Source organism: Dendrobates tinctorius, unplaced genomic scaffold, assembly GCF_039654945.1.
Source record: "Dendrobates tinctorius isolate UK_male_01 unplaced genomic scaffold, ASM3965494v1 ptg000060l, whole genome shotgun sequence".
Taxonomy (NCBI): domain Eukaryota; kingdom Metazoa; phylum Chordata; class Amphibia; order Anura; family Dendrobatidae; genus Dendrobates; species Dendrobates tinctorius.
Window position 1 is genome coordinate 44394248 of NW_027361728.1, and position 27922 is coordinate 44422169.

The 27922-nt window shown below is 46.0% G+C and overlaps 1 protein-coding gene across 6 annotated transcripts in view; it reads left to right on the plus strand.

Moving 5' to 3' along the window:
* The first annotated feature begins 628 nt into the window (after nucleotides 1–628).
* Nucleotides 629–27922, plus strand: part of ZBBX (zinc finger B-box domain containing) — a 346983-nt gene continuing 319689 nt past the window's right edge. For 3 of the 6 annotated variants that reach the window (XM_073578941.1, XM_073578940.1, XM_073578943.1), the window contains exon 1: nucleotides 630–1013. The gene's annotated coding sequence lies outside the window, so the exon portion shown is untranslated. Of the gene's footprint in view, nucleotides 1014–27922 lie in introns of all 6 variants that reach the window. The other 3 variants (XM_073578937.1, XM_073578938.1, XM_073578942.1) reach the window with 2 other exon arrangements.

Consider the following 27922-nt stretch of genomic DNA (forward strand, 5'->3'; position numbering starts at 1 on the left):
AGAGTGCTGAGGGATTTGCCCTAACTTCCAAACAGGAGATCCCTTTAAGAGAGCCTGGGGTCAGTACCAGAGCATTTGAAGGCAATTTCCCTGACTTCCATACTGGGGATCCCTTTAAGAGAGCCTGGGGTCAGAACCAGAGCGCTGAGTGGATTTGCCCTAACTCCCATACCTCGGATCCCTTTAATAGAAGCCTGGGGTCAGAATCAGAGCGCTGAGGGATTTGCCCTTACTTCCATACCGGAGATCCCTTTAAGAGAGGCCTGGAGTCAGTACCAAAGCGCTGGATGGATTTGCCCTGACTTTCATACCAATGATCCCTTTAAGAGGGAAGATGTGCATATGGGATGGAGGATGTGTGATGTGTATACGGGCACGGGAGGGGGGATTCATTTCTGTCTTGTGCTCTCTGGCCCAAGTGTGTTATCTCCTATCTGCCTGATCCCTGAGCTGCTAGAAGTTGCTGGGGAAGGTGCAGCAGAAAATAATTAGCTGCTCTCCCTCCAGATTGATTTCACGCTGTGATCCAGCAGTTGTGGGGTTAAGGGCACAGCTCTGCCGGTCATAATTTACACAGGACTGCCTCCTAGTTCTAATCACAAACATCCCCACATACAACGTGACTGATTACCAGGTGTTTGCAGAAGCTGCAGGGCAGAGACTTCTCAGAGATGCTGTAAGAGAAGCTGGAGCTGCTGTCTGGGAGTGCTTTCAGCAGCTCCACCACATCTGCACTACATCCATCTGCAGCGATCTCCAACCTGTGGATTTACAGCTGTCGGGGAACTACAACTCCCAGCATCCATGCAGGCACATGTCAGGAGATCACCACCACACAGCTCCCAGCGTCAGCCAATCACAGACCGGAGGTGGAGCCACACCCCTGGAGGTGCTCTCACGGTTGTGGTGTAGCCAGTTCTGGTTGCTTAGCAACAGGTAACCCAAGCTCCTGCGCTGCTTTCCGGCCGGAGCCTCAGCGCAACGGAGAGTGGACGGCGATCCCGGCAGCAGCGGTGAGTTACCGGCAGTAACCATGGACACCCGGGATGTGCGGTAGTGCAGGCTGTCTGGGCTGTAAAGGGAATAAAGCCATGACGTGCGCTGTGCCGATGGTTCACATGTAATATGTCACCAGAGTCCTCATCAGTTCACACTGCCTTTTTCCTGTGGATATGTCATATGGTCCAAGAGAAAACAGCCTGGTGTTTAGTGGGACCTGTTCCATACTGTTCCATCCCAGGTGCCAAGTATGTGTCTGTGTAGTAGACTTTACATGGATTCTGGCCAGAAAGCGTGAAGGACCGCCACCAAAATGGGGCTAGTCCGTGTAAAGACCTTGGCTGTGCCAACCAACTAATATCTTGAGTTACCCACAAGTACCCAAAATTGCACAATGTGTGGTATGTGGCCGCTTTGTGACTGAGATGTGGGCATGTGGCCCTGCGTGCCTGGCATGTGGGGATGTGGCGCTGTGTTCCTGAGATGTGGGGATATGGCCCTGCGCGCCTGGCATGTGGTCCTGTGCGCCTGGCATGTGGCCCTGTATGCCTGAGATGTGGGGATATGGCCCTGCACGCCTGGGATGTGGTCCTGTGTGCCTGGGATGTGGGGATGTGGAGATGTGGTCCTGTGCGCCTGGGATGTGGGCATGTGGCCCTGTGTGCCTGGCATGTTGCCCTGTATGCCTGAGATGTGGGGATATGGCCCTGCGCGCCTGGGATGTGGTCCTGTGCACCTGGCATGTGGCCCTGTGCGCCTGGAATGTGGGCATGTGGCCCTGTATGCCTGAGATGTGGGGATATGGCCCTGCACGCCTGGGATGTGGTCCTGTGTGCCTGGGATGTGGGGATGTGGCCCTGTGCGCCTGGGATGTGGGGATGTGGCCCTGTGTGCCTGGGATGTGGGGATGTGGTCCTGTGCACCTGGGATGTGGGGATGTGGTCCTGTGCGCCTGGGATGTGGGGATGTGGCCCTGTGCGCCTGGGATGTGGGGATGTGGCCCTGTGCGCCTGGGATTGTGGGGATGTGGCCCTGTGCGCCTGGGATTGTGGGGATGTGGCCCTGTGCGCCTGGGATGTGGGGATGTGGCCCTGTGCGCCTGGGATGTGGGGATGTGGTCCTGTGCACCTGGGATGTGGGGATGTGGCCCTGTGCGCCTGGGATGTGGGGATGTGGTCCTGTGCACCTGGGATGTGGGGATGTGGTCCTGTGCACCTGGGATGTGGGGATGTGGTCCTGTGCACCTGGGATGTGGGGATGTGGTCCTGTGCACCTGGGATGTGGGGATATGGCCCTGTGCGCCTGGGATGTGGGGATGTGGCCCTGTGCGCCTGGGATGTGGGGATGTGGCCCTGTGCGCCTGGGATGTGGGGATGTGGCCCTGTGCGCCTGGGATGTGGGGATGTGGCCCTGTGCGCCTGGGATGTGGGGATGTGGTCCTGTGCGCCTGGGATGTGGGGATGTGGCCCTGTGCGCCTGGGATGTGGGGATGTGGCCCTGTGCGCCTGGGATGTGGGGATGTGGCCCTGTGCGCCTGGGATGTGGGGATGTGGCCCTGTGCGCCTGGGATGTGGGGATGTGGCCCTTGTATTTCTGAAGAATATGGCTGATAGACACATGGATTTTGGAAAGCATCGTCAGCATATAGATGGTGCTGGAAGCCATGGGACTTTTTGAGTTGTCATAGGCCACATGTATAGATTGAGAAGAGGAGGGGTTCCAGAAAAAACCTTCAGGGCTCAAACTCACTTGCGAGAGACTCAAATGATTCTTGTGCGAGTCTCTTGCATGAAAACCTGGCACTGCCGCTGGCACTGGGCCCGGAGCGTGCTTCTTCATGTATTTCTATGCAGCCGCGTGCTCCATTCCCAGTGCCGGAGGCTGTGCCAGGTTTTCATGCGAGAGACTCGCACGAGAATAATTTGAGTCTCTCGCAAGTGAGTATGAGCCCAGAAGGACACCAACAGAGAGAGGGCGGGATGCGGAGGTAGTGTAGGAGTGGGAAACTCTTAGGTTATGTGCACACGTTGCCGATTGGCCTGCGGAATTTTCCACACAGAATCTGCGTATCTTACAGAAAACTGAGGCCAAAATGCTTGCGGATTGTCATGCGTTTTCTGATGTGCGGATTTGCCTTAGTCAATGTATAGTCAGTGAGTGCAGAAACACTGCAGATCCGCTCAAAGAATTGATATGCTGTGGAAAAAAAATGCAGTGAATCCGCGCTGATTTTTTTGCAGCATGTGCACAGCAATTCTCAAATTCCCATTGACTATCATTGGTACTGTACTACACTGCGGATTTGATGCAATTCCGCGCTTTTAAAAACGCATGCATGAAAATCCGCAACATGTGCACACAGCCTAAATCTGCAGTTGGAGGGGTAAGAGGAGATCTTGAAGAGGGCGAGGTCTTTGATGCCAAATTAACGGTCGACTGTGTCAAAGGCAGAGAACAGTTCGAGATGGATGAGTATAGAGAATTGTCTGTTAGCTTTGGCATGAAGTCGTTAGTAATTTTGATCAGGGCAGATTTGGTGGAATGGTGGGGATGGAAGCCAGCTCGTAGGTGGTTAAAGAGTGAAATGAGAGATGGGAGGAAAGTTCAGCATGGACATGCTGTTCTAGGAGTTTGTAGGTGAATGGGAGTAGCTTCTTCAGGAGTGATGTGATCATGGCATGTTTGAAAGCAGGAGGGAAGGAACCAGAGGTTAGCAATAGGATGAAAAGATGGGATAGGTCTGGGATAAGCAGTGAGGTTGGGGAGGAGGTGATATGGTATGGGGTCAAGTGCACAAGTGGTGAGGTGGTGCAATGTGGAGAGGAGATGAATGAGCTCTCCTTCAGTGATGGTGGGGAGGAAGGTTATGGGAGAGGAGCAGTGGTCTTTTATACATAGGGGTTTTGATGGATGAACAGTAAAGACTTGCCTTGTTAGGTCCACCTTATTTTTGAAATGTGCGACAAAGTCTTCTGCCAAGATGAGGCAGGTTGGGGGGGGCAGTAGAGGGAGTTTCAATATATTAAGAGGATAAAACGTTTGATGGGAGTGCTTCTTTAGTGCGATAGAGATCTGGGGAGTTTCCTTACCATTGACCCAAAATTTCAATGTTTTGAGCACCATGCCAATTAGTTATCACTTTTGTGTTGTGACTAGTGTTGAGCGATACCGTTCGATACCCAAAAATATCGTATTGGATGGTATCGCCCGATACGAAAAAAATATCGGGTATCGCCGATTCCGATACCGAAAGTCCCATTCAAGTCAATGGGACTTCCGGTATCGGAATTTAAAAAAGTCCTTTATTTCCTTGTTGGCTAATTCTACATAATTGAAAACAAATAAGAATCATGTAGAATGTATTGTGGGAGGTGGAGGAGACATTAAAGGCATAGTGGTTTATTCAAATCACATGGCATAGCACTAATTCCAATTTTTTTTTCAAGACGTTCGGAGTTAAAAAGATATTGACTATGTTAACCTTTTTTATATTTTGTCAGATATGTATGTTTCACAACTTCCATGCTCTTCACCTTCTTTTGTACTTCTCCCACACTTTCTCCTTCATGATCCGCAGCAGTAGCATTTTTTCATCAACTTTTTCTTCACCTTATTCATCTTCTTCTTCTTCACCTTCTTCCTATTATTTTTTTTTCCATTCTTCATATTCTTCTTATTCAGCTATTATTAATTTTCATATGCTATTTCTTCATCTTCTTCCTATTCTTCTTTTTCTTCATTTTCTTATGGTGACAGGCATTCCTGTAGTACTTATCTATAAAAGTTATAAGATTACACCTTACGTTCTGCCTGTCACAACAGGATTTGTCCGCTTTCAGTTTGGCCTGCAGCAGCAGGCATTTTCCAGGGGCACCACGAGGAGGAACGGACTCACCCCCATTTACTGCTTAGTCTTCTTCTGCTTATAATTTTGATTTCTTCTATGCTGATTTTTAGTCTTATGCTTAAGTTTAGTTCTTCTGCTTTCTGTTCTTCTGCTTTTGCTTCTTCAGCTTCTTGTTCTTCTGTCTTTTGTTCTGTATCTTGGTGATAGTCTTCATGTTCTTTGTCCTCTTGGTCATATTATTTAGGGTCATATTTCTGGTCTTTGGTGTGGTCTTCAGGGTCGTCGTCATCAGGGTCGTCGTCATGGAGATCAATAAGGATAACCAAAGACAATTTCAAAAAGCTTGATCTCGGAAATGTAGCAGAAGGTACAAGAAGGCTGAGAAACTTTCGAGAACCAGCTGACAGTACTGGAACCCGTAGTGGCAGCAGAAGGAAAAAGAGCCAATGGCACTACTGAGGAACAGCTGACGGTGCTGGACCCCAGTTACTATGCAGGGGGTACCTGTGCTAGAAACCACTACCAAGGACCAGCTGACGGTGCTGGACCTCGGATACCGAGATGGAGGCACCTAGGCCAAAGGCTCTTGCGAGAACCAGCTGACAGTGCTGGAACCCGGGTGGGTAGCAGAAGGTACCCATCCAAAGCAAAGTAGCCAGGCCGCAGTTACCCAAACCCACAGTCCTACAGGGGGTCCATGTCCCATTGGCACTACGGATGCAGCCTTCAGTGCCAGTTCCTGCAGCCCACATAGGAGTCACCTAAACTGCAGGCACCGTAGAGTCGGCTAACCCGGCCGCAAGACGACAGGACAAAGGATTGGTGGCATAGTGACCTTGACACTACCCGGAAACAGCTGGCGTGCTGGAACCAGGCTGGGCAACAGGGAGTACCCGTGCCAAAGACACTGCCGAGCACCAACTGGCGTTGTTGCAACCCAGGGACAATCATGGTGAAGGCCGAGGCCTACTTGGTGGTAGTTTGAGATTGTTTGTAGGCTACAACAGACTGTCAACGTGCTCCAATTAGGCATCTGTCTCCACTCTGTTTCCAGGATTTCACGTGACCACCAACACCGCCAGTTTATGCGTACAGTAGCCGTCTGCCCAATCCACACGTGTTCCTGCGTTACTGGGGTTCTGTAATGTCAGCAGATCCCCTGATGTGTGTCTGCCAATGTCTCCTGCTCTGTCCACATTCCCACCACTTGCAGTGGGAAGGTGGACAGCGCAGGAGACAGTGGCGGACACACATTGGGGGATCAGCTCACGTAACAGAACACCAGGAACAAGTGTGGAATGCGTGGACGGCAACTGTGAGCAGGAACTGGCGGTGTTGGAGGTCAGGGGAAATACTAGAGACAGAGTGGAGACAGAGGCCAAATCAGAGAATGTTTAAATCTGAAGTAGTTACAATTTGGAGGCAGCAGCACTTTGCCCTCCACACAGCAGGGGATCAGCTGACATTACCGACCCCCACTTTCACATGAACGAGTGTTTTTTTTCTGTGTGGACAGCACTTCCAAGCACCAACTGGCGTTGTTGGAGCCCAGGGACAATCATGGTGCAGGCCGAGGCCTACTAGGAGCCAGGTGTAAATCTGAGGTATTTTGACTTTGGAGGCAGCAGGAGAGTTTGCCGTACACACAGCAGGGGATCAGCAGACGTTACCGAACCCCACTTTCACATGAACAAGTGTGTTTTTCTGTGTGGACAGCACTTCCGAGCACCAACTAGCGTTGTTGGAGCCCAGGGACAATCAGGGTGCAGGCCGAGGCCTACTTGGTGGCAGTTTTAGATTGTTTGTAGGCTACAACAGACTGTCAACGTGCTCCAATTAGGCATCTGTCTCCACTCTGTTTCCAGGATTTCACGTGACCACCAACACCGCCAGTTTATGCGTACAGCAGCCGTCTGCCCAATCCACACGTGTTCCTGGGATACTGGGGTTCTGTAATGTGAGCATATCCCCTGATGTGTGTCTGCCACTGTCTCCTGCTCTGTCCACATTTCCACCGCTTGCAGTGGGAAGGTGGACAGCGCAGGAGACAGTGGCGGACACACATTGGGGGATCAGCTCACGTAACAGAACCCCAGTAACACAGGAACACGTGTGTAATGCGCAGACGGCAACTGTGAGCAGGAACTGGCGGTGCTGGAGGTCAGGGGAAATACTAGAGACAGAGTGGAGACAGAGGCCAAATCAGAGAATGTTTAAATCGGAAGTAGTTACAGTTTGGAGGCAGCAGCAGTTTGCCCTCCACACAGCAGGGGATCAGCTGACGTTACCGAACCCCACTTTCACATGAACGAGTGTTTTTTTCTGTGTGGACAGCACTTCCAAACAACAACTGACGATGTTGGAGCCCAGGGATAGTCATTTTGTAGGCTGAGGCCTCCTTGGAGGCAGTTTAAGATAAGACGTTGTTTGAACTTGGAGGCAGCAGGAGAGATTGCCGTACACACAGCAGGGGATCAGCTGACGTTACCGAACCCCACTTACACATGAGCGAGTGTTTTGTCTGTGCGGACAGCACTTCTGAGCACCAACTGGCGGTGTCGGAGCCCAGGGAAAATCAGGTAGTAGGCCGAGGCCTACTTGGAGCCAGGTGTAAATCTGAGGTTGTTTGACTGTGGAGGGAGCAGGACACTTTGCCATACACACAGCAGGAGATCAGCTGACGTTACTGAACCCCACTTACACATGAGTGAGTGTTTTGTCTGTGTGGACAGCACTTCTGAGCAACAACGGGAGTTGCTGTAGCCCAGGAAATAAAGTTCAGGTCAAAGAAACATGAACACAACAGGAGACCTGGATCCGGTTGCCAGCCAATTATTTATTCTGGAAGAGGACTGGCAAATTCAGGTGAGATCCAGGCTTTGTTCATTTTCAGAAAAGTAAGCCGGTCAACATTATCGGCGGATAGTCGCGTGCGACGGTCTGCTACCACACCACCTGCAGCACTAAAGACACGTTCCGATAATACACTGGCAGCAGGGCAAGCCAGCACCTCCAATGCATACTGGCTAAGCTCTGGCCATGTATCCAGCTTAGAGACCCAATACTTGAACGGGGAAGAGCCGTCTGGGAGTACACTAACAGGGCAAGACAAGTAGTCTGTCACCATCTGACGGAAACGTTGCCTCCTGCTGACTGGAGCCGTCTGTGATGGTGTAGCCGTTTGTGGCGGTCCCACAAAACTTTTCCACATTTGGGCCATACTGGCCTTGCCTTGTCCTGCGGCACTGCCTCTGCTACCTCTTTGTGCAGAGCTTCCTCCACTGCCTCTACCCATATGGCTGCTTTGAAAAGCACTACCAGCAACACTTGCGGGGGGAATGGAGAACATGATGGCCTGCACAAGTGTTTCTTGGTACTCCCGCATTTTTCGCTCCTGGTTCAACTGTGGTATGAGGCTTTGTAAGTTGTCCCGGTAGCGAGGATCTAGGAGGGTGTACACCCAATAATCAGCCGTGTGGAGAATGTTGGCGATGCGGCGGTCATTTAACAAGCACTGCAGCATGAAATCAACCATGTGCTGCAGACTGCCAACTGGACTGGAAACGCTGTCCCCAGCTTGAGGCAGCATCTCAGCCTGCTCAGCATCACCCCACCCTCGCTGTACACACTGAATAATAGAGCCTTGTGTACCTCCCTCCTCTGGAGAGATGTGTTCCTCCTCCTCCATTGACTCCTCGTCATCCTCCTCACTAAGTGTCCCCTGCCTGGGCCTTTGTGTGGAGGCACGTTGTGCAGACTTGCCAGAAGCAAATGGCATTTCTGACTCCTCATCCTCGACCTCTTCAAAAACCTCCTCACTTAGTGCTTGTAAGGTTTTTTGAAGCAGACAGATAAGGGGGACAGTCATGCTGACTAGTGCATCATCTGCGCTGGCCATCCGCGTGGAGTCATCGAAGGCACGCAAAACTTGGCAGATGTCCCTCATAGTGGCCCACTCAGTGGTGGTGAAGTGTGTCCGGCGCACAGTGCGACTTGTTTGCGCCTGATGCAGCTGGTACTCCATTACTGCTGCCTGCTGCTCACACAACCGCTCCAACATATGTAACGTTGAATTCCACCTGGTGGGGAGGTCACATATGATGCGATCTTCTGGCAGGCGGAATCGGCGTTGCAGAGATGCAATGCGCGATCTTGCCATGCTGGAACGCCGCAAGTGAGCACACTCTAGGCGAACCTTGTGCAGCAGTGCATCAAGATCCGAATAGTCCCTCAGAAAGCTCTGCACGACCTAATTGAGCACGTGTGCCAGACATGGTATGTGAGTGAGGTTGCCTAGGCCCATAGCTGCCACTAGATTTCGGCCATTGTCACTCACTACCAAACCTGGCTGGAGATTCGCTGGCACAAACCACACATCGCTCTCCTGTTTGATGGCATTCCAGAGTTCCTGTGCTGTGTGGCTCCGATTCCCCAAAGAAATTAATTTAAGGATGGCCTGTTGACGTTTGGCCACACCTGTGCTCATATCTCGCCTAACAGGCTCATGCAGTGCTGATTCCGAGGAACTAGAGTAGGAGGAGGACTCAATATGTACAGACTGCATTCCTGCAATCCTTGGAGTTGGCAGAATACGTACAGAGCCACTCTCCAGATCTGTATACAGAGCCACTCTCCAGATCTGTACCCGGCTCCACAACATTGACCCAATGGGCAGTGAGGGAAAGGTATCGTCCCTGTCCATGGCTACTGGTCCACGCATCGGTCGTCAGGTGGACCTTGCTACTGATGGCGTTTAGTAGCGCATTTTTAATTTTTACCTCCACATGCTTTTGCAGGGCAGGGATGGCTTGCCTGCTGAAATAAAAGCGGCTGGGCACATTGTATTGTGGAACTGCCAATGACATCAAGTTCCGGAAGGTGTCAGTCTCCACCAGCCTGAATGACAGCATCTCAAGGGCCAGTAGTTTGGCAATGCCGGCATTCAGAGCCAGTGCTCGGGGATGGTTTGCCGAGTATGGCTGCTTTTTCTCCCATGCCTGTGCTACCGATTGCTGGTGAGTGGCCTGGGAGTGTGCTGATGACTGAGAACGTGGTTCAGTGGGTGGAATTTCACTGGGTCTCTGGACAACAGTGGCATAGGTTCTTCCATGGCGTTCCAGTGAGGAAGCCGAACCAGCTGTGTGTGAGCTGGAGGAAGAGGCCCCAACACGAGCTGAAGAGGTGGAAGGTGCAGCTGAAGGTTGGCCTACATCTTCAGTGTGTCTGTGTAACTCCACCTCGTGCTTGGTACGCACATGTTTCCACATATTTGTGGTATTGAGGTTGCTCACATTTTTCCCTCATTTAACTTTCTGATGACACAGCTTGCATTTGACAAAGCAAATGTCATCTGCAACTGTGTCAAAAAAAGACCACGCACTGCAAGTCCTGGGAGCGCCCATTTTCTGTTTTGGAAGAGGATTGCTCCTCACGGGTGCCAAAGTGGAGGCTACAGGTAACCAAGTCTGCCCCCGCCCTCTCCCTCCTCTTTTGGCCGTTCGGGGAATCTCTTCCTCAGAGCTGCTCCCAGCACCTTCCTGTGGCTGACGCCACGATGGGTCAAGGACCTCATCATCTCCACTCCCCTCTTCAAGCACCGGCTGGTCCTGGGTTGTCTCGCCAGCACCGTACGCACCAGAAATTGGCAACTGAGTCTCATCATCATCAGATGAGCACTGAGGTGTGCTGACAATAGGCACTGGCCCACCTGCCTCTTCAGATTCAGAGGGACAAAGCAGTTGCGCATCACTGCATACTCCCTCTTCTTCACGCTCTAGAATGCTGCTTGGCTGGCCACCTCTTTCCAAGCCAACAGATTCTGATAACAGAAGTAAAGATTGAGATGGCTCCTGTCCAGGGCTCTCAGACTGCCTGGGCAATTTGGCAGGTGGTGAAGAGACAGATGGTTGCTCTTCAGTGCTCTGGCCCTGGGAGGATGCGGAAGTCATTGAAGTGGATGCGTTAGCTGCCATCCATCCGACAACGGCTTCAATTTGTTCGTCACGCAGCAGTGGGGTATGGCGAGGTCCTACAAAGCTGCGCATGAAGGACTGTTGCCTGGTAAAAGTGGGGGATGCCGGGTCACTGGTGGCCGCAGCAGACACCGAATCCCCACGTCCTCTCCCTGCTCAATCCCCCCGTTCTCTCCCTGCTGAAACTCCACGGCCACGACCACGTGCCTTACTCCCTGCCTTCTTCATCTTGGTAGACTGATAAAGATAGGAAGAAAAGTAAAAGAGGGGTGGCTTAGTGTTCTTATTCCTGAACACCTGCTAACCAGTATAAGAAACACTAATTTGGCTAAGAGTGTGTGTACTACACTTTAATATGATCTAATGTGGCCTACACAACTGTCTAGTGGAGTGTTTGGTGAACTTTATTTCCTTTTTTTTTGGGGGGGGGAAAAGAAAAGGATGTGACCAAAGTTTGAAAGATATAGTATCACAAACTTTTTGGAGCGATTACAATGCAGGAAGCTAACCTACAATGCAATTGATGAGGCTCCAAAAAATAGGGTGATACTAGTCTGGCTGGCCCTGAAGGGCACAAGCCAGCAAAAAGGCTCCTCTATCTAATCCTATATAGTGTTTGCAACCAACCAATGACAATGGATGCGGATGGAAGCACACTAATATAGGAGCAAAAATCTGGCTAAATTTGCTGCAAAAAAGGACTATGTATGAGGCAGTGACGCACGCTGAGCGGACTAAAACGAGCGGTGGCTGTAGAACACACTGCAACGTGAGCTGCACTCACACACAGAGAGACCTATCAGACAGCCAAAAACAGTGCAGAGAAATGGGCTATAGCACTGAAAGGCTGCTGAAAGGCTCCGCTGTCCACTCCTTTAGTGTTTGCAACCAACGTATATGGATACGTATGGAAGCACACTATACAGGAGAAAAAAAAAGCAGCAATAAAAGAAAAATGTGTATGAGGCAGAGACACACGCTGGGCGGCCTACAAGCAGACGTGCCTGCAGGACACACTACACAGCGTGGGTCTGCACTCACACAGCCCTTGCAGACAGCTATTAAAACAGCGCTGCTGGGCTACAAAAATGCTACAGTGGTGGATTATGTAGCCTGGGTAGAGCAATAGTTATGTTTGATGATCGCTATTTCTAACTGTCCCTCACAGTCTTCAACAGCAGCCTGTCCCTAACTGAATTCACAGCAGAGTGACCAGAAATGGCGGCTGCTGCGGTTTTTATAGTGCATCATGACATCATTTCAGCAGCCAATCACAGCCATGCCAGTAGTTAACATGCCTACATGCCTAACAGGATGTGCCCACACTTCTGAGGATCCCCATTGGCTGAATCAAATCGAGCGGGCTCCTAGCATTATGGGAACTTCCGATTCCGGTATTCGATATGAAAAAAGTATCGGAACTAAGTATCGGAATTCCGATACAGCGAATATCGGCCGATACCCGATACTTGCGGTATCGGAATGCTCAACACTAGTTGTGACATGGTCTCTGTCAGGCTGGAAAAGCATTGTTCATTAACAAATTGCCCCTGGGTTGTGAAGAAGTTGCTCTTGGAGGATGTTTAGATTCCAATTTTATTCATGGCAGCGATCTTAGACTAAACTGTGAGTGAGCCCACTCCATGGATGAAAAGCAACCCCCGCACATGCATGGTCTCAGGATGCCTTTACTGTTGGCATGACAGGACTCATGGGGATGTTCACCTTTTCTCTGGACAGACATTCTTGCAGATGTCCTAAACAGTCTAAAGTGGGCCTCCTCCGAGAATACAAGTATGCAGGGAGCTGGGGTGACGTTATTTACTCTAGTGAAGCCCTGTTTAGACTGTTTAGGACATCTGGAAGAATGATGGCCCTTATTTTATAAGACAGTCACTGTAAATATTAAGTCTTTTGCATACACTTGTCAGTAAAAGTTCATACAGTTATGAAATGCTTATTGTTGTACTTTAGTAACTATAGAAATATGTTCCGAAAATATCTAAAAACACTGAAGCTGCAAACTTTGTCTTTATCAATCTGGAGCATCAAAAGAGTGGCGTGCACCTCTCCAGAAAACGTACTCTGGTCTCTGACTGACTGTATAAGGCTAAGTGCACATGTAGCAGAAAATTTCTGCTGAAAAACCTGACTCCCTTCCCAGAAACCGCGCGTTTTTTCTGCGCGTTTTCCGTGCAGTTTTTGCGCAGAAAACGCACGGTTTTTATGCGTTTTTTTCCCTCGCGTTTTCAAAATGCATAGAAATAGCCAGAAATGTGAAATTAATGAGCATGCTGCGTTTTTTACCGCGATGCGTTTTTTTTGCGGTAAAAGACACATCAGTATGGACAAAAAGTGCAAAATGCATAGAAATGAATGGGAAGCTTATTTTTAGCGGTTTTATTGGAAAAACCGCTAAAAAACGCTGTGTGTGAACACAGCCTTACAGTACAAAATTTCTATTTGCATATTAAATATACAGGAACTGTAAAACCTACTGCAAATGTATAAACTCCTCTGGTGACTGATTTGGTGTAATAAATATATTACACATATTCCTGGCCAAATAGTCCTAATCAGAACTGTGCCAGGAATAATACTTCACACTTCTAAAACCTGTCATAAATGGCCACTTGGGGGAGATTCTGTATGGAGCAGAGAATTGTGCAAGGTCATGCGTCTCCATTTTTGGCATGTTATCAATTCTCAATAATATAGATGTGTATGTCTGTCTCTCTATTTGTCTGATTCCATCTCACCGGCTGCTGTGACCTGTAGTCCAGTCGGCTCTAGTGGAGGTTGTGGAACTTTTGACTCCTCCCAATATGTGGAGGAAAACTACTGTTTGAGTGCACAGCAGGGCTTGGAAGGGAAGGAGAGTCATTTAATTTTTTGAATTCAAAATTTTTGCTGGAAAAAGTAGCGGATGTCATGTCACATTTGGAGAGCCCCAATGTGCCAATTTGTTGTGCAATTTTTCCTGAGTACGCCGATACCCCATATGTTTGGAAAAACTACTGTTTGGGTGCATGGCACAGCTCAGAAAGCAAGGAGTGACATTTTTCGATGAAGACTTTGATGGAATTGTTTTCAGTTGTCATGTCGTGTTTGAAGAGCCCCTGATGTGCCTGAACAGTGGAAACCCCCAGAGGTGACCCCATTTTGGAAACTAGACCTCTCAAGGAATTTATCTAGACGTGTGGTGAGCACCTTGAACCCCCAGGTGCATCACAGAATTTTACAATGTTACTTTGAAAATGAAAAAAAAAATGTTACCCACAAAGCTGTTGTTTAAGCCCCAGTTTTTTTTTCATTTTCAGAAGGATAGCAGGAGACAATGGACCCCCAAATTTGTTGAACAATTTTATACCATTGGGCTGTGAAGAAAGAAAAAATACATTTTTACCACAAAAACAATTGTTTCAGCCCCAGATTTTACATTTTCACAAAAAGAAATGTGTAAAAAATATGCACGAAAATTTGTCCCACAAGTTCTGCTGAATGTAGAAATACCCTATATATGGCTGCACAATAGTCCAGCAGCTTGTTTTTTGCCGGACTAGATGACATTTTCAGAGATACAGTTTATATTTACATTTGTCTTTTTGATTGCATTTCATTCCACTTTTTATTTAGCGATATGATGAAAAAGCATGTTTTTTCCCCGTTATTTTTTTTCACTTTCAGCAGCCTGATTACTGTTATAATCCATTGCAATGGATTATAACTGTTAGTGCTGCACTGACACAGGTCCCTGAGACCGTGCTCTGCGCATGGTCTATGGGACTTGCCATAACCTGGTGACACGGATGTCGTCATGACAAAGATCGGGTCCCCTTGATGATGTCGCATAGACGCTGATCCAAGGGCAGAAGGGCTTTCTTCCCTATGCCTGCTCGTTAAATGCTACTCAGTACGTTTAAAGTCAGTAACTACCATCCAATAACATGTGATCAAAGGAGCTCTCATTGGTTGAGAAACAGACCATCTCTATGCTGAAAAAAATAAGAATTCATCTGAGAGGAGAAATGTTAGAAGTGGCCAAACAAAGGGTTTGGTAGATTCTGTAAAAAACAAAGAAAAAAAAAAAGCAAAGGCCTGGATGCCTATGGAAGACAACCAGAGTGAATGTTAGCAGTATTCTTTCCATGGTGAAGAAAAACCCCTTCACAACATCCACACAAGTGAGTACCACTTTCCAGGAAGTAGGTGTTTCAGTATCTTAGTATGCCATAAAGAGAAGACTTCATGGGAGCAAAACAGAGGGTTAAGCACAAGTTGCAAACCATTAATCATTATAAAAAAATAGAAAGGCCAGGTTAGACTTTGCCCAAAAGCCAAGGTCTGGAAAATAATTTTTGGGACAGATGAAATCATGAAATCAAGATCAACCTATACCAGAATGATGGGAAGTAGACTATATGAATAAGTTTTGAAACGACTCATGATCCAAAGCACACCACATCCTCAGTGAAACATGGTGGAGGCAGTGTGATGCTTTGGGCATGCATGGCTTCCAATAGAACTGGGTCACTAGTGTTATTTTTTGATGTGACTAAAGACAGAAGTAGACGGATTAATTCTGGCGTGTACAGGGCTATACTTTCTGCTCAAATTCAACCAAATGCAGCAATTTTGATTGGACGGCTCTCAACCCCATCGAGCATGCATTTCTCATGCTAAAGACAAAATTTAAGGCAGAAAGACCCACAAACAAGGAACAACTGAAGTCACCTGCAGTAAAGGCTGGAAAAGTATCACAAAGGAGGAAACCAAGCGATTGATGATGTTCATGGCTTGCAGACTTCAGGCAGCCATTGTCTGCAAAAGATTTTCTACAAAGTACCGTAATTTAAAATGAACATTTTATTTATGGTGAAGGTAATTTGTCCAATTACTTTTGAGCCCTTGAAATGTTGAGGCTTTGTAGAAAAATGTTCCTAAACATTTCACAGGATATTTTTCTTCAATTCTTTAATTAAACCTGAAAGTCTGCACTTCAATGGCATCTCAGATGTTTCATTCTAAATAAAATATAGTGGCATCCAGAGATGAAATCACAAAGACTCGGTCACTGGCCAAATATTTCTGGACCTAACTGTAGAATCAAAGGTAAATTTGGGAATGAGGACAGTGAAATATTTGGATGTAGCTGGACAGTGGGCTGCAGAATCAATGTTACCGGTGGGCTCTTGCCATCCCAATCCAATACTGAACCAATGAGTGAATGAGTTTCCGGTTACACTAAGGCATTAACTTGCAAACTTGTGCCCTCACTTGTCCCTGTAGGGGCCATGGCTGCATGGTATGAACCATGTGTAGGTGACCATAATATTTTTGTATTGCTTTTTTGAGTTTTTAATTTTGACAAAAATTCTGCAGCTAAATACTTTTAATCACTAGGAAGTTATGAAATGAATGACACATTGCGTTTTTCTAGTGGCGTTTTTTTCCCCAAATTGTGGCTTTAAAGAATACAGTAACAGGCCATGATACACACACTCACCCACAGTTCTCATAGGCATATACAGTTGAAACTAGAAGTTTACATAAACTATATAAAAAGATATATTTGTGTGTCTTATCAATATCTGACATGAAATCAGAATAAACCTTTACCATTTTAGGTCAATTAGGATTACTATAATATATATATATTATATAAAAAATGAGTGTATGTATATGTGTGTGTATATCAGCCACGCCCACTCCACATAGCAACCAATCACTAAGCATCTTTCATTTCATCAGAGCTGTTCAAAAGAAGCTGAGCTGTGATTGGTTGCTATGAGCAACAGTTTTCCGTGTAGACAGTTGTGGTAACTGAGGCCTATTATTCTTATCATTTCTATGGTGTTATTGTCCTTCTGTAAAGCTGGAAAGAACACAATTTATTACGGTGCCAACACAGACCACCCTCTGACACAGTCTGCAGGGGGAGCCCAGTATCACACAGGATAGGATTAGATACACGGCTCAGCAGACAGTATCACACAGGATAGGATTAGATACACGGCTCAGCACACAGTATCACACAGGATAGGATTAGATACATGGCTCAGCACACAGTATCACACAGGATAGGATTAGATACACGGCTCAGCACACAGTATCACACAGGATAGGATTATATTCATGGCTCAGCAGACAGTATCACAATGGGATAGGATTAGAAACACGCTCATCAGACAGTAACACACAGGATAGGATTAGACACATGGCTCTGCACACAGTATCACACAGGATAGGATTAGATACATGGCTCAGCACACAGTATCACACAGGATAGGATTAGATTCATGGCTCAGCAGACAGTATCACAACGGGATAGGATTAGATACACGCTCATCAGACAGTAACACACAGGATAGGATTAGATACACGGCTCAGCAGTCAGTATCACACAGGATGGGATTAGATACATGGCTCAGCAGACTATCACACAGGATAGGATTAGATACACGGCTCAGCACACAGTATCACACAGGATAGGATTAGATACACGGCTCAGCAGTCAGTATCACACAGGATAGGATTAGATACATGGCTCAGCAGACAGTATCACAACGGGATAGGATTAGATACACGGCTCAGCAGTCAGTATCACACAGGATGGGATTAGATACATGGCTCAGCAGACTGTGTGATAACAGGATAGGATTAGATACACGACTCAGCACACAGTATCACACAGGATAGGATTAGATACATGGCTCAGCAGACAGTATCACAACAGGATAGGATTAGATACACGGTTCAGCAAACAGTAACACACAAGATAGGATTAGATACACAGCTCAGGAGACAGTATCTATCTATCTATATATATATATATATATATATATATATATATAAAGCTGAGTGTAGAGCCCCGCCCACTCCACATAGCCACATTCACTATAATATCCCACATCATCCCGCCAGCCAGAGTTACTGGTCTACTACCCCTAATATCCCACATCATCCTGTCAGCCAGAGCCACCGGACTATTACCCCTAATATCCCACATCATCCTGTCAGCCAGAGCCACCGGACTACTACCCCTAATATCCCACATCATCCAGTCTGCCAGAGCCACTGGACTACTACCCCTAATATCCCACATCATCCTGTCAGCCAGAGCCACCGAATTACTACCACTAATATCCCACATCATCCCGTCACAGCCGCCGGACTACTACCACTAATATCACACATCATCCCGTCAGCTTGGGGTCAGAACCAGAGCGCTTAGTGGAATTGCCCTAACTTCCATAGCAATGATCCCTTTAAGAGAGGCCTGGGGTCAGAACCAGAGAGCTGAGTGGAACGGTCCTAACTTCCATACCGGGGATCCCTTTAAGAGAGGCCTGAGGTCAAAACCAAAGCGTTGGCTGGATTTGCCCTGACTTTCATTCCAATGATCCCTTTAATAGAAGCCTGGGGTGAGAATCAGAGCGCTGAGAGATTTGCCCTAACTTCCATACCCGAGATCCCTTTAAGAGGGAAGATGTGCCTATGGGATGGAGGATATGTGATGGGTATATGGGCAGGGAGGGGGGATTCATTTCTGTCATATGCTCTCTGCTCCTTTCTGGGGGGCAGACAATGGTTTGGAGCTTATGTTCCCGGGGATGCTAGATTTCTCCCACCCGGTCAGTGTCTGCAGAGGTGTTGTTGTGGGTGGGAAAACTGTTGCTCAAAGCAACCAATCACAGCTCAGCTTCTTTTAAACAGCTCTGGTGAAATGAAAGATGCTTCGTTATTGGATGGTGATACACACATACACACATACATTCAGTTATATATATAGATTATGGTAATCCTAATTGACCTAAAAAGGGGAAAGGTTTATTCTGATTACATGTTGGATGCTGAGAAAAACAAACAGATGTGTATTTTTTGATATAGTGCATGTAAAATTCTAGTTTCAACTGTATGAGGCGGTCGAGTTCTGTTCAGTAGACCCGTGGGTGGTCCATGCATCATGGTCCGTTCTTGGAATTGAAAAAAGGATGTGTGAATCTGGCCTTTCATTGTGCTGTAAATATTTTATATCCTTATTTATAATTGATAATATTTGTTAGTTGATAGATTAAAATAGTATAGACCCTAAGGCTGTGTGCCCACAATGAGGTTTTGGTGAGGTTTTGACATATTTTCTCAGCATCTTATAGTTGCAGCAGAGTAGATGGGATTTATCGAAATCTGCTGCCCAGCGTAATCTGACCTGCGGTGCGTGTTTCAAATCCACAATATGTAAGTTTCTCCTGAGGGTACGCTGAGTTTTATGTCCAGATTTTTCCTATAGATTTACATTTGTTGAGGAAAATCCACAGGTGAAAAACACACATTCATTTTAGAGGGTTTCCGCTGCAAAAACACATGACTATATCAATAAAGATTTGGAAAAGCTAAATACCAGGAAATAACAAAGACAAAGCAGCTTTATTTAAAGTATGACTTTTAAAAAAGAGACAAAAAACTGCTGTGTAAAAAAAGCAACAAAAACACTGCATTCAAAAATATGAAAAACCACGAGAAACCTAATTTAGTTAACAACAGGTGCAAAAAAAGTGCAGAAAATCTTCAACATCAGAACTTCACCAAAAGCTCATCCTGCTGATGATTCGTAATCTAGATGGTGGAATATAAAGTTCTTGAATCCTCTAATCCAAGGCATTGTGGCCAGATACTGTTCCCCATTCTAGACTGAAGGAGCGAGTGTATCTTATCTCCATATACTACAATGCCTGACAAAAATTATGGAATCATCGGCCTTGGAGGATGTTCATTCAGTTGTTTAATTTTGTAGAAAAAAAGCAGATCACAGACATGGCACAAAACTAAAATAATTTCAAATGGCAACTTTCTGGCTTTAAGAAACACTAAAATAAATCAAGAATCAAAAATGTGGTAGTCAGTAATGGTTACTTTTTTAAACCAAGCATAGGGGGAAAAATTATGGAATCACTCAATTCTGAGGAAAAAAAATATGGAATCATGAAAAGCAAAAAAACACTCTGACACATCACTAGTATTTTGTTGCACCACCTCTGGCTTTCATAACAGCTTGCAGTCTCTGAGGCATGGACTTAATGAGTGTCAAACAGTACTCTTCATCAATCTGACTCCAACTTTCTCTGATTGCTGTTGCCAGATCAGCTTTGCGGGTTGGAGCCTTGTCATGGACCATTTTCTTCAACTTCCACCAAAGATTTTCAATTGGATTGAGATCCGGACTATTTGCAGGCCATGACATTGACCTTATGTGTCTTTTTTCAAGGAATGTTTTCACAGTTTTTGCTCTATGGCTGGATGCATTATCATCTTGAAAAATGATTTCATCATCCCCAAACATCCTTTCAATTGATGGGATAATAAAAGTGTCCAAAATATCTACATAAACTTGTGCATTTATTGAAGATGTAATGACAGCCATCTCCCCAGTGCCTTTACCTGACATGCAGCCCCATATCATCAATGACTGTAGAAATTTGAATGTTCTCTTCAGGCAGTCATCTTTATAAATCTCATTGGAACGGCACCAAACAAAAGTTCCAGCATCATCACCTTGCCCAATGCAGATTCGCGATTCATCACTGAATATGACTTTCATTCAGTCGTCCACGATTGCTTTTCCTTAGCCCATTGTAACCTTGTTTTTTTCTGTTTAGGTGTTAATGATTGCTTTTGTTTAACTTTTCTGTATGTAAATCCCATTTCCTTTAGGCGGTTTCTTACAGTTCGGTCACAGACGTTGACTCCAGTTTCCTACCATTCGTTTCTCATTTGGTTTGTTGTGCATTTCCTGTTTTGGAGACATATTGCTTTAAGTTTCCGGTCTTGACGCTTCGATGTCTTCCTTGGTCTACCAGTATGTTTGCCTTTAACAACATTCCTATGTTGTTTGTATTTGTTCCAGATTTTAGACACAGCTGACTGTGAACAACCAACATCTTTTGCAACATTGTGTGATCATTTACCCTCTTTTAAGAATTTGATAATCCTCTCCTTTGTTTCATTTGACATCTCTCGTGTTGGAGCCATGATTCATTTCAGTCCACTTGGTGCAAAAGCTCTCCAAGGTGTGATCACTCCTTTTTAGATGCAGACTAATGAGCAGATCTAATTTGATGCAGGTGTTAGTTTTGGGAATGAAAATTTACAGGGTGATTCCATAATTTTTTCCTCAGAATTGAGTGATTCCATAATTTTTTCCCTATGCTTGGTTTAAAAAAGTAACCATTACTTACTACCACATTTTTTGTTCTTGATTTCTTTTAGTGTTTCTTAAAGCCAGAAAGTTGCCTTTTGAATTGACTTTAGCTTTGTGCCATGTCTGTGATCTGCTTTTTTACTACAAAATTAAACAACTGAATGAAAATCCTCCAAGGCCGGTGATTCCATAATTTTTTGCCAGGGGTTGCATAAAGGGCATCTTCCTTGGACAGATCAAATGAAGATGGTGCATGCTGCGTTCTTACAATATGCCCATGTTTAATTTGATCATGTGAATAGAATATAGTGCCTGCTAAGTGGAGTAGATTGTAGAGTTGAGTTCCCACTCTGCAGATCTCATTGCAGAAATTTCTGCTACTGAAGATCGGTTCCATCCTGTAGCAAAATCGTTTTTAGCCATCAATATCCAAAACAAGACCGCATTAAAAAAAATGTTGGTTTGGCCATAATTTTGAAAATTGTTGCAAATCTCGACATAAAAATGTGACTAAGGCTACTTTTACACTTACCGCTTTTTTTGCGGGCTGTATCGCCGCAATTTTTACCGTCTGCCACAATAACAGACCGCAAAAAAGCTTGCGGATCGCCGTTTTTTATTTTTCCAATACTATGGTAATAGTATTGGAAAAAAAAACAACGTTCTGCAAAACCGGAAGTCACGGTGCACCGCAAAAACAAACTTTTGTTTGTTTTTGCGGCCCAATTGATTTTCAATGAGGCCGTGTTCGTATGCCGTGAAAAAGATTGAGCAAGTTCGATCTTATATCACGGCCACAAATACGGCCCTCACGGCTCTACGGAACATGGCGCACCATGGAATTTTTGCGGGCCGATTTTGTGGCCCCAGAGAAATCAAGCCCAGGGGTTAGTACTGTAGTAGAGAGGCATCTATAAGATGCCCCTATTACTAACCCCATAGTCATTTTGTAAAAAAAGACACAGCAAGAATAAAGTCCTGTAATTGAAATAAACACACCCCACCGACATTTTCACATTTATTACTGTGAGGCTGTGTGCCCATTTTGCGTTTTTTAAGCATTTCCGCAGCGTTTTTACACAAGCGTTTCTGCTGCGGAAGCGCTTAAGGAAAGCATCCAATGTAATCATAATGGAATCCGCATATGTGCTAATGGTGCGTTTTTTTCCGCTGCGGAAACGCTTAGCGGAAAAAAACGCAGCATGTTCATTAATTTTGCGGAAATGCACGCGTTTCCGCATACATTCAATTGTATTGCAAAAACGCATAGGAAAACGCATGCTAAAACGCTTAACAAAAGCGTCAAAAATGCTTACAAAAGCGCTTCATAAAACGCATGCGTTTTCCCGGGAGGTGTGTGTGCGTTTCCGCTCAGGAATATTCTGCATGGAAAGCGCTACGTGGGCACATAGCCTAAAAATGAAAATGATAAAAAAAAACATTCATCACCTGTCTGACAATGATCCATTTGTCCCACACAGTAATAAATCTCTGCTTCATCTGGATGTATTGCTGAATGGTGGCATGATGCAACTGTTCAGCCTGACAGCCAGGAGACCCTGAGCTGAGCTTCAGAGCGTAGGTTCAGTGACCTGTGGTGACATCATTGAGATTACCGCAGGCCACTGAAGCTGCGATTCCCACAGGCAGCTCATGTTGAGTGGACCGGTGAACTACTGTGACCTCAATGAAATCACTGCTATCACCATGAAAAGTTTCTCATGGTGCGGGTGGTGACATAATGAAGGTTACCACTGTTCATCTGCCGTCTCACATTGAACTGAGCATGAGAACAGCTGGCATTGACCGGCGGTAGCCTCTATGATTTTTCTGCTCATCACTGAATCTGCACTCTTACGCTCAGCTCACTATCTCCTGGATGCCAGGCTGAACAGTTACATCATGCCACTGTGAGGGAGGGCCAGGGCCGTAATCGTGGCTGAGAGTATTTCCTTTTTTCGCAGCACATCCTTTTCAGATACAGCGTCAGCATATAGTTCGATACAGTCCACATTCTCTACTTTCCCTGCGCTTCTTTCTACGTCCCTCAGTACGTGTCCGGGTCGTACCGCCTTTTGAGGTAACAGAGCGTCCTCCCTGTCCAGACTCACCGCACTTGGGTGTTCCCTCATGCGTTCGCCCTGGATCTGAGGGCATCAGCCAATGGGATGATCTGCCACATGATGAGCGACCTGCGTCCTTGTACTGTTCAGGACCTCTTCTCTCACTTCTGCTCCACACTGCTGTCACTCTGTTGCTTCAGCTACACTTCTCTTCATTGGGCCCTGGATGGCTGGGTCCTTAGCTTTCAACGTTATGGAGCTACTGGGTAGCTCGAGCTCTAAGCCCGCCCGAGATGTACGGGCTCCCTAGCCCCTTCTTCCCATATCCAGGAAACTGTTCCTGACTTATCCTCCAGTAAACTCCTCCTTAACTATATACAGGACAACTGCTCCAAACTAACATGTGGCTAAACTGAGGCACTGCACTTTCCCTATGTTAGGAATATTATACATAGCAGAACACATATATACATATATACAGCTATACACAAAGGAAGGCTTTACAATAAGGGAGTATTTACATTAAGGAAGGGAGTGGAGTATCACACGGTCCCGGTACAGCCTTTACACCACCATTCAGCAACACATCCAGGTGAAACAGAGATGGATTATGGTGTGGGACAAATGGATTATCTTCGGACAGGTGATTAATATGTTTTTTTTATTTTAATTTTTACAGTAATAAATGTGAAAATGTGAGTGGAGAGTGTTTATTTCAATTAAAGGACTTTAATCTTGCTGTGTCTTTTTTTTACAATATAAGTATGGAGTTGGTAGTGGGGGTGTATTATAGACTTCTCTCCATTACTAACTCCTGGGCTTGATGTCAGCTGGCAATATAAAGCTGACATCAATCTCAACCCTGTTTTCCCACCTGCCACCGTACCAGGCCAAGTGGGAAGAACGAGGCTAAGCACCAGATTGGCACATCTTGTTGATGCACCATTTTTGGGGTGGCTAAGGGCTGATGTTTGTAGGCTGGGAGGGGGGCATTATCCTCAGCCTCTTAGCAGGCTTTTAATATCAACCCACAGCTGTCTGTTTAGCCTTTGCTGATTAGAATTTATAGGGGGTCTCCGCTTCAATTTTTCAGGGGTCTCTCTGGTATTAATAGCATGGGAACCTTTTGATATATTGTCCCTTTTCCTAAATTAGTAACAGCCCCCAGCTGTGGGCTTTCCCATTGCTGGTTATCAAAATTATGCTGGAACCCATGCCAAATTTTTTGTTGACTTAGTTTTACACACGATATGCACAGCGGGTGCTGAATACAACTATCATCGTTGTCCGCCTGGTCGTGCTGATCTCAGGGAGACCAGGCAACAATAATCAAAGCTGTCTTCAGCACCCAGTGCCTGGGAACAGTGTGAAATGTATGGCTTTTTCCCAGGCACCGATACATGTGACGCTGAAGACACACGGATGAGTTCAGCTTGCACATGTGCTAGATGTTTTACGGCCCGTACTGCTTATAAAAAACGGAGATGCCTGCGAGTTTTTCACACAGACATATGGTCGTGTGAAAAACCTGACCTGTGCGGCCCACCATTAAATACAATAGATGTGTCCATATTTGCAGTCCTTAAAAAACGGACCGCGTACAGACACAAAAAAATGGGAGGGGGGTTTAAATGGCGTATTACGAAGATATTCTCCCATCTGTAGTATGGTCCTGTGTGGAGGTGCCGTGTGGCTGTACGGTGTGAATACGGCTCTATGATATTAGAGGCGACTCTGGTATTAACAGAATCATTATGGAGATGTTGAGGCTATTTCTTTCTGTGTAGGTTTATCACATTTACATTTTGTAGTGAATGCTGTAGAGCTTCACTTATTCGCAGACTCCTTTATCTGGACATTGCACGTAATGCAAACATGAGACATATGTGACATTACCGCATGGATGTCCTCTCTGTGCCCCGATTGTGCACACTGAATGGGCTTTACAGATACTCTATAATACTATGTTATTTCTAAGAATTATCTGCTGCTCGGTAAACACAATCCTATCCCTCCTTATCCTTTATTGTATTTGTTAAAAGCATGATGTGGTTGTGGAAAATGCAGGTAGATGACATCCGCTACAGTTCAAAGACTTCTATTTTCTACATGCGCTGGGAAGAGTAGAAAATAAAGTGGATATGTCTACAGATTTCGCAATACAAACTGCTTGCACAGTTCAATAGATCACTCAGACCTGATGAGACTGGAGTGTTTGCTTTGAAAATTGATGCCACAATGGCTTTGTAATTCTGATATTGAAATAAGCATGTTATGGGCACGAGCACATGATGACTTTTTTTTCAGGTATGCATCATAACCATCCTGAGCGAGAGTTAAATAATCATAAAAACGAATGAACACATGCAGTCCAATGTTAAAACGACTTGCCGTACATATGTTCAGGGCTTGACCAGTCTTCAGGAGGCTTCTGCTTGTAAGCCACTCACTAGTTTATATGTAAATGTTTTAATAAAGAAAATGACCAAAAAGACGCCAAAGTAGACACTTCAGGAGAAACACCACCAGCTATGCAATATAATAGCTAATGAGTCAAAACGTATTCAGTCTCTACCCACTTAGGTTGACTAATTCCTGCAGCTTGTACTTAGCAGTGTGAGATCTGAGCAGAAGGAGGGGGACATTGAGGAGCTGTCAGTAAGGCTTTGTGAGCAGAGATTACATTCAGTTTTCAGAAAGGATTATACACCTATTCTGAAATAGATTTTGACAGTAGATACAGCATCTCCATCAGGTCCTAGAGGTCTGTGTAGTAATGTATGCAGTTTGTATTGCAATACCCAGTGACTCACCCAATACGTTTGTGGTAACAGAATAAGTATGTGTAGTAGAAGGCAGAGAGTCTCAATTAGTCAATGTCTATCATCCTATATAATATGTTTTACCAGAGTGGGCACAATGCAATTTGCGGGGAGGATTCATGCGGTTCTTGACTACTCAAAGACCGACCAGAAAAATGTCTATTGTTATTTTATGCAAATTGCCTCTTCAGAAAGGAAGGGGACTAGAACATTATAGCGCCACCTGTTGGAAGCAGCAATCCTACAAGTCACTATTGACCCTTTAACGAGCCTTAAAATGTGACTTAGGACAAAAGCCAAATCAGAATCATTCAAGGCTTGCTAAAGGGCCAGTAGTGACTTGGATTGCTGCTTCCAACAGGTGGCACTATAGAGTTTCAGTCCCCTTCCTCTCTGAAGAGACAATTTGCATAATAAATTTCCCAGAGGAGCATTGCACAGCAAATACGGTAAGTCTCCTAATCTTGGCATGCCAGAGGCGGTATGTCACTCTCCACAAGATGCAATGTTACCTATTAGTATACTATTAGTTCTCATAACAGCAACAGAAGGGGCACTGGCTGCCACTAGTACGTTTCTGTGAGTGTTACTCTGGTTGGCACTTTTGCATGAGCAATTCTCTGACTGGCACATTTGTATAGGCACTTCTATAGTAAGAACATTTATATGCTAATAACACTATTCTGTGATTCATGCTCCTAAATGGCAGCTATTATAAGGGTGGATTTACATGCAGCAGATTTGTTACAGATGGAAGAATGACAGCAGATAGAAAAAAGCAAATCAATTGCAAACTTGCTTATTTTCATGTTGTCTAACTAAAAAAAACAAATGGCTAAGGCTAATTTCACATTAGCGTTTTTTTGTGCAGCGCATCGTGCGCAATAGAAACGCATGCAAAAAAACGCATCATGCGTTTTTGCATGCGTTTGCATTTTTTTATGCGCATTCGTTCTCTAGGGGTTAAAACCAGTGTCTACACATTTTTACACCAAAAAACGCAGGCGCACGAAAACGCAGACGAACGCATGTCCATGCTCACGTCTGCGTTCCCATAGACTGTAATGCGTTAATTTGTCGCATTCCGTGCGCAAGCGTGCGCATGCGGTTTTTTTACGCCTTTCGGCGGACCCAAAAATGCAGCAGGTTGTGTCTGGCGTGCCTAGGTGCACACCTTTAAAAAGCGCATGCACAGGAAAACGCATACGAACGCGTGCAAACGCAAGACTATGCGCACACCATGTTAAACATACGTACACATGACCAATGCGCTGTGCAAAAAAACGCTAATGTGAAACCAGCCTTACAACGTAAAAAAAAAGATTATGCCTTTAACTAATACAGACATACCATAAATGCTGTAAAGAAAAGAAAAAAATCTTAATGCGTTACTTGTCGTTTTTGTAGTCATTGCGCATCCTCCTCAAGAATGGAATAAAAAGTGATCAAAATGTAAATCATGAAACATGTCCCAAGATAGTATGTTAGCACCGCTCCCCGTTTCGCCGCTCCCGCTGCCATACTCACCGCTTCCGCTTCTGGCCCGACTCGCTCCTCTGACGCGTCCTGGACGCGCGCTTCCGCTCCCCTCGCTTTCCAGTGTCCGGCGTCCGACGCTCTCCTCCACTTCCCTCGGCCGCGCGCACTGTGCCTCTGCGCACGCGCCGGAGGGATAAGCCGCACGCCTCTGCCGTCAGCCACCTGCCTGGCGTGACCTGACCCGGACCGGCCTCCCGACCTATCAGAGGCCACCACCAGGTATTTCAGGCCGCCCTCCTTTAGTGGAGGCGCCTGACTATTGAGTTACCTCTCTGTTGTCTAGGCCGCGCTCTCTGCTGCTGTCCCCTTGCAAGCTGCGCGCTAGTTAACCCCTTGTGCCTTGTGCCTCCTGCTAACCCCTGTGTCTCCTTCCCTTTTCAGTTCGCCTCTTCCTGGGTCCCCGCCATTCTCCTCCGTCCTTCTCCTTCTTCCTCAGCCTCTGGACCCTGGTCATCCTGGTTCCTCTCCGGATCTTCCTCTGT